Source organism: Phyllobates terribilis, unplaced genomic scaffold, assembly GCF_046119375.1.
Source record: "Phyllobates terribilis strain yellow unplaced genomic scaffold, ASM4611937v1 Scaffold_134__1_contigs__length_4944459, whole genome shotgun sequence".
NCBI lineage: Eukaryota > Metazoa > Chordata > Amphibia > Anura > Dendrobatidae > Phyllobates > Phyllobates terribilis.
The window spans coordinates 1,938,611-1,950,926 of record NW_027362894.1 but is presented as its reverse complement, the minus strand read 5'-3'; the positions used below and the strand labels follow the sequence as shown (position 1 = coordinate 1,950,926).

General features: G+C 43.9%; 5 non-coding genes and 1 pseudogene across 5 annotated transcripts; all 6 read left to right on the top strand.

Annotated features, from left to right (window-relative positions):
- Positions 1-5,351: 5,351 nt before the first annotated feature.
- On the top strand, positions 5,352-5,563 carry LOC141204339 (U2 spliceosomal RNA; annotated as a pseudogene).
- A 1,115-nt stretch (positions 5,564-6,678) lies between these two features.
- On the top strand, positions 6,679-6,869 carry LOC141204125 (U2 spliceosomal RNA). Its single transcript, XR_012275097.1, has one exon. It is a non-coding gene; the product is annotated as a U2 spliceosomal RNA (small nuclear RNA).
- A 1,118-nt stretch (positions 6,870-7,987) lies between these two features.
- On the top strand, positions 7,988-8,178 carry LOC141204768 (U2 spliceosomal RNA). Its single transcript, XR_012275624.1, has one exon. It is a non-coding gene; the product is annotated as a U2 spliceosomal RNA (small nuclear RNA).
- Positions 8,179-9,299: 1,121 nt separating this feature from the next.
- Positions 9,300-9,490, top strand: LOC141204767 (U2 spliceosomal RNA). Its single transcript, XR_012275623.1, has one exon. It is a non-coding gene; the product is annotated as a U2 spliceosomal RNA (small nuclear RNA).
- Positions 9,491-10,610: 1,120 nt separating this feature from the next.
- Positions 10,611-10,801, top strand: LOC141204766 (U2 spliceosomal RNA). The gene has a single exon (XR_012275622.1). It is a non-coding gene; the product is annotated as a U2 spliceosomal RNA (small nuclear RNA).
- A 1,118-nt stretch (positions 10,802-11,919) lies between these two features.
- LOC141204764 (U2 spliceosomal RNA) lies at positions 11,920-12,110 on the top strand. The gene has a single exon (XR_012275620.1). It is a non-coding gene; the product is annotated as a U2 spliceosomal RNA (small nuclear RNA).
- The last annotated feature ends 206 nt before the right edge of the window (positions 12,111-12,316 follow it).

Sequence of the window (12,316 nt, the reverse complement as noted above, 5' to 3'; positions counted from 1 at the left end):
TTCAGTCTGCTGCTGGACAGCCAGCAGCAGCAGCAGGAGAGGTATGTAATCAGCAGCCCTCCTGCTAAGGGTAGACAGCTGCTCGTTCCACCCCACCCCCCGCCTTAATTGGTTCTCCTCCCTTCCAACGGTGTTGAGGCGGGTGGGAACAGCAGGGGGTGAAGGTGCTGTGTTTAAAGAGGTGGAGTTATGCAGATCTAAAACGCGTGGATTGCAGCAGCAGCAAGCCGAAAAGTGCAGGCATGTAAGGGATCTAGAGGTTGACAACATGTCTTCTTAACGGGAGTCCAGGAGCTCATCTCCACAAATGGACTTTTCAGGATCCTTGGGTGGCTCCGTAGTTTGAAACCAATTCTGGTTATCGCTTCTCGGCCTTTTGGCTCAGACCTAGTGTTTGGACAAGAGGTTCCTTGTGTACTAGCCCTCGGCCTTCCAGCATCGCCACTTCGGTGGCTTAAGCTGGATGCTGCTATAGGGGGAGAGTGAGGAGGAAACGAGAAGGCGATTCCTGAAGCGACCATGGGTGTCAAGCTTCGCTTTGCTGGGACCGGGGATCCCCGGGTCAAGAATGCTTTCCGTATCGAGGTCTCTGAGGAGAAGAAGGACCATTTCTCGTTGTCATACCTGGTCAACGCCATTTTCTATGAAATCCTGAAGATCCAGAAGTCGGAGATCATCTGTTTGCAGGAGTTCAGAAGGGAGCATAGGTACGTCTTGGTGCTTTCTTCTATGGCGGCTTGCCAAAACCTTTTCAAAACTCTTCAAGTCCTTTCAGAGCACCCTCAGCTGGATGGACTTATCTTCACTGTACTCTACTCTAAGGGGGATATCCCGGTGGTAGTATTCATGCACAACCCCTTTATCTCCCGGGATGATATCACTGCATTCCTGAGAAGACACTGCATTTTTGTGCAATTCTCCCATAAAATCTTAAATGGAGAAGGGCTGTGGACTGGGAAGTATAAATACTTTGTGAGGTTTGGGATAGACCCTCATGGTCCTGGAGGTATTCACTATCCTCCCCTGAACTTTACAATTGGAAGAGACTCTGGATATCTGTTTTTTCCCGAGGCGCCATTGTTCTGCAGGAGATGCAACATGTTCGGGCATATCCAGGATTTCTGCAAACAATTGCCAAACTGTAGAAAGTGCAACAAGTACGGTCATCTGGCGAAGGATTGTTCCAACCCGGTGGTATGTGATGCCTGCGGGGAGGAAGGACATGTGATTCGGGATTGTAAGGCTAAAGTCAAGCCTAGGTCCTTCTCCGAAGTGACCAAAGGTAAGCCTACTGTCCCTGCTGTTACCCCACAGGTGACTACTGCAGAGATCAATGAGGAGACGGAGCCCCCTGAGGTTGAAGATCTGGTGGGTGAGGCCCAGACCCTGTTGGACCCTCCAGCCCCTGCTGGGCCAAGTATGGAGATCTCCGAGTTGGATGTGGACCTCCCTCATCAGTCCGAAATATGTGGTGAGGGTGACATGGATGTGTCTCTTGCTCGAACCCCTGCATTGTCCTGGGGTGCTACAGACGAAGAGGTGGCCAGGGATGGTGGCCAAGGAGACTTTACTTCTGGGAGGTCTTTTGATGATGATGATACTCCTGAACTGGCCAATAAAAAACCCAGACGAGAGTACTCACCTGCCAGCGGAGGGTGCGACAGTCCTGCAAGTGACCGCATTTACCCGCAGGATGTCTTCTCCCCTGATGCTCCTTACCTTGGCATCCCTGAGAGCATCAACACCTTTGGGGTGCTTTCCCAGTCTGATGATAATGGATGAGTATGGTGTGATCAACATTGAGTCATGTATTTCTTTTCTTTAATTAATGTCTTGCCAATCTGGTTGGGATGTAGTGTCCCTAAATGTAAGGCAGATCAGATCTAAAATCAGAAGAACAACTGTTCTGGACTACCTGAAACATTTAGGTGCTGATGTTTTTTGCCTTCAGGAGTGTTGGATTCAGGATGCTCCTTGTGACAAAGACTGGCCTTATGGACAGCATATCTGGTCAGGGTCTAATCATAATAAAAATGATGGGGTGGGGATATTAGTTGGGAATAAAGAAATCTCTATTGATAGTTATATTGTGGTGGAGGTGGGCCGATGTTTAATTGCATTTTTGAGTTATAGAGGGTGGCGGGTCAGAATTATTAATTTATATTGCCCTACAGGGAAGGAAGAGCGGCTTGCTCTTCTTGAAAAATTAAGTTTTTTTCTTCCAGGGAAATCTCCCACTATTTTTGTTGGGGACGTTAATTGTGTCACAGAAGGAAAGTGTGACATAACAGGAAAGAAATTGTCCCATTTAATTTGTGATTTTTCCTTTTTAGATGCAGCAGTTGTTGTTCTTGGCATGCCACCACCGCCGACATACCATGCTGACCGTGGTGAGATTCGTTCCAGAATTGATTTAATGTTATTTTCTAAAAATATGGTATGTTTGGATTTTTCTCAACAAAAGGTACCTTTTTCGGACCATGAATGTTTGAGAGGCGTGTTTTGTGCGAATGGTGACCAAGTGTATGGCGGTGGGGTATGGAAGTTGAATGCAAGGCTGTTAGAGGATGATGAGGTGATGAATGAGTTTAATGTAAAGTATGAAAGATGGAGAATGCGTAAGAAGGATTTTGTGTGTGTTCTTGACTGGTGGGACTGGGTGAAAGTGCAATTTAAAACTTTCTTCAAAAAGTGGGGCTATAGAAAAGCTGCCAGATATAGGAATAGGTTTAATGACCTTAATAGACGGATTGACTGGTTGAGAAAGTGTGTTGCAAGTGGTTTGGAGATGTCTGATCAACTTACTGAGGCTAAGAATGAATTGAAGCGTGTGTTGGATGAGAAAGGAAAGGAAATTATATATCGTACTAAAATTGAGCACCTGGAGAAAAATGAGAAGTGTACGAGGTTCTTTTTTAAAAAAATGAATGGTAGGAAGACTGATATGAATGAAGTTGTGAATGAAAGTGGAACCAACTGTATGGGTGAGGATGTGCTGAAAGAAGTGAATAGGTTTTATAGCAAGTTGTATGATGAGAAATGGATTGACTCTGGGCTTGTGTCATATGTTCTGAATGGTGTGGAGAAAAAACTTGATTCTGAGGAGCGTGATCTATTGTGTGAGGATGTAGTTCTGGATGAAGTGAAGAATGTGGTGTGGAGTGCTAAAAAGAGTAAGACTCCTGGGAAAGATGGTATACCTGTAGAGTTGTATGTGAAAGCATGGGAAGTTTTGGGAACAGATTTGACTGAGGTATGTAAGTATATGTGGGTGAATGGTAGGTTGTGTGAATCAATGAAAGAAGGAGTGGTTGTGCTTGTGTATAAAAAGGGTGAGAGGAAACGTTTGGAAAACTGGAGACCAATAACACTGCTGAATTCGGATTATAAGGTCTACAGTAAGTTACTGGCAAATCGTATGCGTGAAGTGATTGGTAGTGTTGTGGAGGAGGACCAAGTATGTGCAGTGCCTGGAAGAAGTATGAGTGATAACTTGTTATTGTTGAGAGATATGATTGGGGATTGCAAGGATAGAAAGCAGAAATGTATGACTTTAGCTATTGATTTTGAGAAGGCGTTTGACAGGGTTTCGCATGTGTTTTTGTTTAAAGTACTGGAAAGAATGGGGTTTCCTAGAGAATTTGTGAATTGTGTAAAATCATTGTATGATTGTGTGTCAAGTGAGTTCTTGGTTAATGGGTGGCTGTGTGACAAAGTGAAGATTAGGTCAGGAGTAAGGCAGGGGTGTCCTATGTCCCCCGTCTTATTTGTATGTGTAATAGAACCATTGTTATGTTTGATTAGACGGGATAAAATGATGAGAGGTTTGTTGGTGCCTGGTAGTGGTGGTAAGCATGTGAAAGTGTTAGGTTATATGGATGATGTTGTGGTTGTGAGTGAAAGTATGGCTTCTTTGAGTAGAATTAAATTGCTTTTGGATTTTTTTGTTGGTGCGTCTGGTTTTAGGGTAAATTGGAATAAATGTAGTTTTAAATGTTTTGGAGATAGTAGTATTCGTATGGATGGTGTAAAGTGTGAAGTGGGTGCAATCAAGATTTTGGGCGTATTATTTAATGATGACTTAAAAGGGAATGAAAGTTGGGAAGAGTGTGGTATGCGGGTTGAACGTAAATTGAATTTTTGGCGAATGAGAGAATTGACTCTGCGTGGTAAGGTATTAATTATCAAAGCAGTGATTCTCCCTATCCTGCTTTATGTGGCGACTGTTTTTCCTTCTCCTTACAGGAAAATTAAGAGAATAGAGAAGTTGGTATTCACATTCCTGTGGTGTAGTAAGATGGAGAAGTTGAAGCGGGAGAGCCTTTTTAAGGCTTGTCAGCATGGTGGGCTGGCCTTTCCCAATATTGAAGTTTTTTTAGGTCTTAATTATATTAAGACTGTGGTTATTTTGCTGGGTAAAGGCAATAAAGGTGCTTTTATGGCTAATTATTCTGCTGGATGGATGTTGTATGGGTTATGCTGGAGGAAGAGAGATGCGAGTGTGCCTGTGGCCTTTCAGTGTCCTGTTTGGTGTGAGGTGATTGAGAAATTTGTGAGAAAGCATGATTTGTTGAGTGTGGGAATGAATGATTTTAGAATGACCAAGAATGTGGTGAAAAGAATGAGTGCAAATGAGGTAGAGTGTAATATTGTTGGGCTGAGAGGGAATGAGGTTTCAGATGCATGGAAGAAGTTAGATACGTATGGGATGTCAAACAAACAGAAGGATGTTGTGTGGATGACTTTACATAATATTTTACCTGTGAGAGAAGTGCAGAAGAAAAGAGAGTTGATAAGAACAGATGTGTGTCCGAGAGTGGGATGTGGTGGTTGTGAGACTGTGAGGCATGTTATGTGGGATTGTGAGTACGCGTACAGTGTGTGGAAGTGTGTAGGTGGATTGTGTAAGGGTTTAGCAGGCGTGAATTTTGTGGATTGGCGTGTGGCGATGTTTGGAATTGGTGCGTGTAGTCGGTCTAAAGATAGAATTTTATGGTTGATAATGGCTTGTGTGATGGAGAGTTTGTGGGATGCAAGGAACCTTGGACTTTTCAAGAGGAAATCTTTATCAGTGAATGAATGTGTTAGACTTATTCTTTCAAGACTATACCTGATATATAAGTTGGACAGCAGAGGCGGTGGTGGCACAGATGCCGAAGGGATTTGGAAATTTAAAAAGTGGCATTACCTTATCAAATACCAGTGATTTTTTTCTTTGTGATTCCTTGAAGTTTCTGCATTTGTGTTACGTAAAGGATGTTCCCTTGTGATTATATTTCGTCTTATACTACTGCTAAATAAATAGAACCATGATGATGAGAAGTTTTAAGTAGCAAATTTTGGAGAAATTCATACTGTTTGCTAAAAAACTAAACTGAATGGTTTAAAAAAAAAAAAAAAAAAAAAAAAATCTGTTCTTATCAGTTTAATATCTGATACGTCCCCTATCTGGGGACCATATATTAAATGGATTTTTAGAACAGGGAGATGGAAAAAGAGCTTGCTCTGTCCACTCCACGCATTGACCTGGTATTGCAGTATCTCCAGGACCGGTGCACCCCTTCTTTAATGCAGTTTCTAAAATCAGAAAGAATTGAATTCAATGTTTTTTGTTCATTTTGCTTGTTTGTCGGATTTTGGGATGGACTCTTTGGCTTTGCTTTTCTTCTCCTCATTGGATTTTTCATGTTCAAAGTTGCAGAAGCCAGATTACAAGCTCATTTTGGTTCAACTTCAGCAACTGTGCATTGCATTGCCATGTAATGTAATGAAATGCTATCTTTCTAGCTCTCCCTTTTTACTTCCTTTTGGATAAACAGACATATTAGGCAAGCATTTTGGAGCTTTCACCTAAATAACTACAGGTGGTGAGATAAGCTGCACAATATAATTGACCTTTCAGTATATTGTTGCACACACACCATCTATTTAGCAAATGCCCTTGTTATCAACAGCAGCCTTTTAAACTCACCTGAGCTAACAGGTATGTGCGCTGGTTACTCTGCTGCGCTTAAAATTTCTTTTTTGGTTTGCTACAATGCCTTTTCTGAAACGTTGTCTCCCTCTGCTGGAACACTGACTTCTTTCATTTAATGCCTGCAGACTATAAAAGAGAACCCAACCCAAAAAGTTTGGTTGATTAGTCTGTGGCATTCTGTTAAACTGTTGCTTATGGCGGTCTCTGTGAGCTTCTCAGCGACATTCAGCCAGCCAGGTATCCTGCCTGCAGTAGATGGAATGTGGCAATGGAACGCTGGCTGCGCGTGTCATAATAGGCTCTGAGCCTTTATATACCTGTGCACAGCAGCAGCCACCTTCAGTCTGCTGCTGGACAGCCAGCAGCAGCAGCAGCAGGAGAGGTATGTAATCAGCAGCCCTCCTGCTAAGGGTAGACAGCTGCTCGTTCCACCCCACCCCCCGCCTTAATTGGTTCTCCTCCCTTCCAACGGTGTTGAGGCGGGTGGGAACAGCAGGGGGTGAAGGTGCTGTGTTTAAAGAGGTGGAGTTATGCAGATCTAAAACGCGTGGATTGCAGCAGCAGCAAGCCGAAAAGTGCAGGCATGTAAGGGATCTAGAGGTTGACAACATGTCTTCTTAACGGGAGTCCAGGAGCTCATCTCCACAAATGGACTTTTCAGGATCCTTGGGTGGCTCCGTAGTTTGAAACCAATTCTGGTTATCGCTTCTCGGCCTTTTGGCTAAGATCAAGTGTAGTATCTGTTCTTATCAGTTTAATATCTGATACGTCCCCTATCTGGGGACCATATATTAAATGGATTTTTAGAACAGGGAGATGGAAAAAGAGCTTGCTCGGTCCACTCCACGCATTGACCTGGTATTGCAGTATCTCCAGGACCGGTGCACCCCTTCTTTAATGCAGTTTCTAAAATCAGAAAGAATTGAATTCAATGTTTTTTGTTCATTTTGCTTGTTTGTCGGATTTTGGAATGGACTCTTTGGCTTTGCTTTTCTTCTCCTCATTGGATTTTTCATGTTCAAAGTTGCAGAAGCCAGATTACAAGCTCATTTTGGTTCAACTTCAGCAACTGTGCATTGCATTGCCATGTAATGTAATGAAATGCTATCTTTCTAGCTCTCCCTTTTTACTTCCTTTTGGATAAACAGACATATTAGGCAAGCATTTTGGAGCTTTCACCTAAATAACTACAGGTGGTGAGATAAGCTGCACAATATAATTCACCTTTCAGTATATTGTTGCACACACACCATCTATTTAGCAAATGCCCTTGTTATCAACAGCAGCCTTTTAAACTCACCTGAGCTAACAGGTATGTGCGCTGGTTACTCTGCTGCGCTTAAAATTTCTTTTTTGGTTTGCTACAATGCCTTTTCTGAAACGTTGTCTCCCTCTGCTGGAACACTGACTTCTTTCATTTAATGCCTGCAGACTATAAAAGAGAACCCAACCCAAAAAGTTTGGTTGATTAGTCTGTGGCATTCTGTTAAACTGTTGCTTATGGCGGTCTCTGTGAGCTTCTCAGCGACATTCAGCCAGCCAGGTATCCTGCCTGCAGTAGATGGAATGTGGCAATGGAACGCTGGCTGTGCGTGTCATAATAGGCTCTGAGCCTTTATATACCTGTGCACAGCAGCAGCCACCTTCAGTCTGCTGCTGGACAGCCAGCAGCAGCAGCAGCAGCAGGAGAGGTATGTAATCAGCAGCCCTCCTGCTAAGGGTAGACAGCTGCTCGTTCCACCCCACCCCCTGCCTTAATTGGTTCTCCTCCCTTCCAACGGTGTTGAGGCGGGTGGGAACAGCAGGGGGTGAAGGTGCTGTGTTTAAAGAGGTGGAGTTAAGCAGATCTAAAACGCGTGGATTGCAGCAGCAGCAAGCCGAAAAGTGCAGGCATGTAAGGGATCTAGAGGTTGACAACATGTCTTCTTAACGGGAGTCCAGGAGCTCATCTCCACAAATGGACTTTTCAGGATCCTTGGGTGGCTCCGTAGTTTGAAACCAATTCTGGTTATCGCTTCTCGGCCTTTTGGCTAAGATCAAGTGTAGTATCTGTTCTTATCAGTTTAATATCTGATACGTCCCCTATCTGGGGACCATATATTAAATGGATTTTTAGAACAGGGAGATGGAAAAAGAGCTTGCTCTGTCCACTCCACGCATTGACCTGGTATTGCAGTATCTCCAGGACCGGTGCACCCCTTCTTTAATGCAGTTTCTAAAATCAGAAAGAATTGAATTCAATGTTTTTTGTTCATTTTGCTTGTTTGTCGGATTTTGGGATGGACTCTTTGGCTTTGCTTTTCTTCTCCTCATTGGATTTTTCATGTTCAAAGTTGCAGAAGCCAGATTACAAGCTCATTTTGGTTCAACTTCAGCAACTGTGCATTGCATTGCCATGTAATGTAATGAAATGCTATCTTTCTAGCTCTCCCTTTTTACTTCCTTTTGGATAAACAGACATATTAGGCAAGCATTTTGGAGCTTTCACCTAAATAACTACAGGTGGTGAGATAAGCTGCACAATATAATTGACCTTTCAGTATATTGTTGCACACACACCATCTATTTAGCAAATGCCCTTGTTATCAACAGCAGCCTTTTAAACTCACCTGAGCTAACAGGTATGTGCGCTGGTTACTCTGCTGCGCTTAAAATTTCTTTTTTGGTTTGCTACAATCCCTTTTCTGAAACATTGTCTCCCTCTGCTGGAACACTGACTTCTTTCATTTAATGCCTGCAGACTATAAAAGAGAACCCAACCCAAAAAGTTTGGTTGATTAGTCTGTGGCATTCTGTTAAACTGTTGCTTATGGCGGTCTCTGTGAGCTTCTCAGCGACATTCAGCCAGCCAGGTATCCTGCCTGCAGTAGATGGAATGTGGCAATAGAACGCTGGCTGCGCGTGTCATAATAGGCTCTGAGCCTTTATATACCTGTGCACAGCAGCAGCCACCTTCAGTCTGCTGCTGGACAGCCAGCAGCAGCTGCAGCAGCAGCAGGAGAGGTATGTAATCAGCAGCCCTCCTGCTAAGGGTAGACAGCTGCTCGTTCCACCCCACCCCCCGCCTTAATTGGTTCTCCTCCCTTCCAACGGTGTTGAGGCGGGTGGGAACAGCAGGGGGTGAAGGTGCTGTGTTTAAAGAGGTGGAGTTATGCAGATCTAAAACGCGTGGATTGCAGCAGCAGCAAGCCGAAAAGTGCAGGCATGTAAGGGATCTAGAGGTTGACAACATGTCTTCTTAACGGGAGTCCAGGAGCTCATCTCCACAAATGGACTTTTCAGGATCCTTGGGTGGCTCCGTAGTTTGAAACCAATTCTGGTTATCGCTTCTCGGCCTTTTGGCTAAGATCAAGTGTAGTATCTGTTCTTATCAGTTTAATATCTGATACGTCCCCTATCTGGGGACCATATATTAAATGGATTTTTAGAACAGGGAGATGGAAAAAGAGCTTGCTCTGTCCACTCCACGCATTGACCTGGTATTGCAGTATCTCCAGGACCGGTGCACCCCTTCTTTAATGCAGTTTCTAAAATCAGAAAGAATTGAATTCAATGTTTTTTGTTCATTTTGCTTGTTTGTCGGATTTTGGGATGGACTCTTTGGCTTTGCTTTTCTTCTCCTCATTGGATTTTTCATGTTCAAAGTTGCAGAAGCCAGATTACAAGCTCATTTTGGTTCAACTTCAGCAACTGTGCATTGCATTGCCATGTAATGTAATGAAATGCTATCTTTCTAGCTCTCCCTTTTTACTTCCTTTTGGATAAACAGACATATTAGGCAAGCATTTTGGAGCTTTCACCTAAATAACTACAGGTGGTGAGATAAGCTGCACAATATAATTGACCTTTCAGTATATTGTTGCACACACACCATCTATTTAGCAAATGCCCTTGTTATCAACAGCAGCCTTTTAAACTCACCTGAGCTAACAGGTATGTGCGCTGGTTACTCTGCTGCGCTTAAAATTTCTTTTTTGGTTTGCTACAATGCCTTTTCTGAAACGTTGTCTCCCTCTGCTGGAACACTGACTTCTTTCATTTAATGCCTGCAGACTATAATGAGAACCCAACCCAAAAAGTTTGGTTGATTAGTCTGTGGCATTCTGTTAAACTGTTGCTTATGGCGGTCTCTGTGAGCTTCTCAGCGACATTCAGCCAGCCAGGTATCCTGCCTGCAGTAGATGGAATGTGGCAATGGAACGCTGGCTGCGCGTGTCATAATAGGCTCTGAGCCTTTATATACCTGTGCACAGCAGCAGCCACCTTCAGTCTGCTGCTGGACAGCCAGCAGCAGCAGCAGCAGCAGCAGGAGAGGTATGTAATCAGCAGCCCTCCTGCTAAGGGTAGACAGCTGCTCGTTCCACCCCACCCCCCGCCTTAATTGGTTCTCCTCCCTTCCAACGGTGTTGAGGCGGGTGGGAACAGCAGGGGGTGAAGGTGCTGTGTTTAAAGAGGTGGAGTTATGCAGATCTAAAACGCGTGGATTGCAGCAGCAGCAAGCCGAAAAGTGCAGGCATGTAAGGGATCTAGAGGTTGACAACATGTCTTCTTAACGGGAGTCCAGGAGCTCATCTCCACAAATGGACTTTTCAGGATCCTTGGGTGGCTCCGTAGTTTGAAACCAATTCTGGTTATCGCTTCTCGGCCTTTTGGCTAAGATCAAGTGTAGTATCTGTTCTTATCAGTTTAATATCTGATACGTCCCCTATCTGGGGACCATATATTAAATGGATTTTTAGAACAGGGAGATGGAAAAAGAGCTTGCTCTGTCCACTCCACGCATTGACCTGGTATTGCAGTATCTCCAGGACCGGTGCACCCCTTCTTTAATGCAGTTTCTAAAATCAGAAAGAATTGAATTCAATGTTTTTTGTTCATTTTGCTTGTTTGTCGGATTTTGGGATGGACTCTTTGGCTTTGCTTTTCTTCTCCTCATTGGATTTTTCATGTTCAAAGTTGCAGAAGCCAGATTACAAGCTCATTTTGGTTCAACTTCAGCAACTGTGCATTGCATTGCCATGTAATGTAATGAAATGCTATCTTTCTAGCTCTCCCTTTTTACTTCCTTTTGGATAAACAGACATATTAGGCAAGCATTTTGGAGCTTTCACCTAAATAACTACAGGTGGTGAGATAAGCTGCACAATATAATTGACCTTTCAGTATATTGTTGCACACACACCATCTATTTAGCAAATGCCCTTGTTATCAACAGCAGCCTTTTAAACTCACCTGAGCTAACAGGTATGTGCGCTGGTTACTCTGCTGCGCTTAAAATTTCTTTTTTGGTTTGCTACAATGCCTTTTCTGAAATGTTGTCTCCCTCTGCTGGAACACTGACTTCTTTCATTTAATGCCTGCAGACTATAAAAGAGAACCCAACCCAAAAAGTTTGGTTGATTAGTCTGTGGCATTCTGTTAAACTGTTGCTTATGGCGGTCTCTGTGAGCTTCTCAGCGACATTCAGCCAGCCAGGTATCCTGCCTGCAGTAGATGGAATGTGGCAATGGAACGCTGGCTGCGCGTGTCATAATAGGCTCTGAGCCTTTATATACCTGTGCACAGCAGCAGCCACCTTCAGTCTGCTGCTGGACAGCCAGCAGCAGCAGCAGCAGCAGGAGAGGTATGTAATCAGCAGCCCTCCTGCTAAGGGTAGACAGCTGCTCGTTCCACCCCACCCCCCGCCTTAATTGGTTCTCCTCCCTTCCAACGGTGTTGAGGCGGGTGGGAACAGCAGGGGGTGAAGGTGCTGTGTTTAAAGAGGTGGAGTTATGCAGATCTAAAACGCGTGGATTGCAGCAGCAGCAAGCCGAAAAGTGCAGGCATGTAAGGGATCTAGAGGTTGACAACATGTCTTCTTAACGGGAGTCCAGGAGCTCATCTCCACAAATGGACTTTTCAGGATCCTTGGGTGGCTCCGTAGTTTGAAACCAATTCTGGTTATCGCTTCTCGGCCTTTTGGCTAAGATCAAGTGTAGTATCTGTTCTTATCAGTTTAATATCTGATACGTCCCCTATCTGGGGACCATATATTAAATGGATTTTTAGAACAGGGAGATGGAAAAAGAGCTTGCTCTGTCCACTCCACGCATTGACCTGGTATTGCAGTATCTCCAGGACCGGTGCACCCCTTCTTTAATGCAGTTTCTAAAATCAGAAAGAATTGAATTCAATGTTTTTTGTTCATTTTGCTTGTTTGTCGGATTTTGGGATGGACTCTTTGGCTTTGCTTTTCTTCTCCTCATTGGATTTTTCATGTTCAAAGTTGCAGAAGCCAGATTACAAGCTCATTTTGGTTCAACTTCAGCAACTGTGCATTGCATTGCCATGTAATGTAAT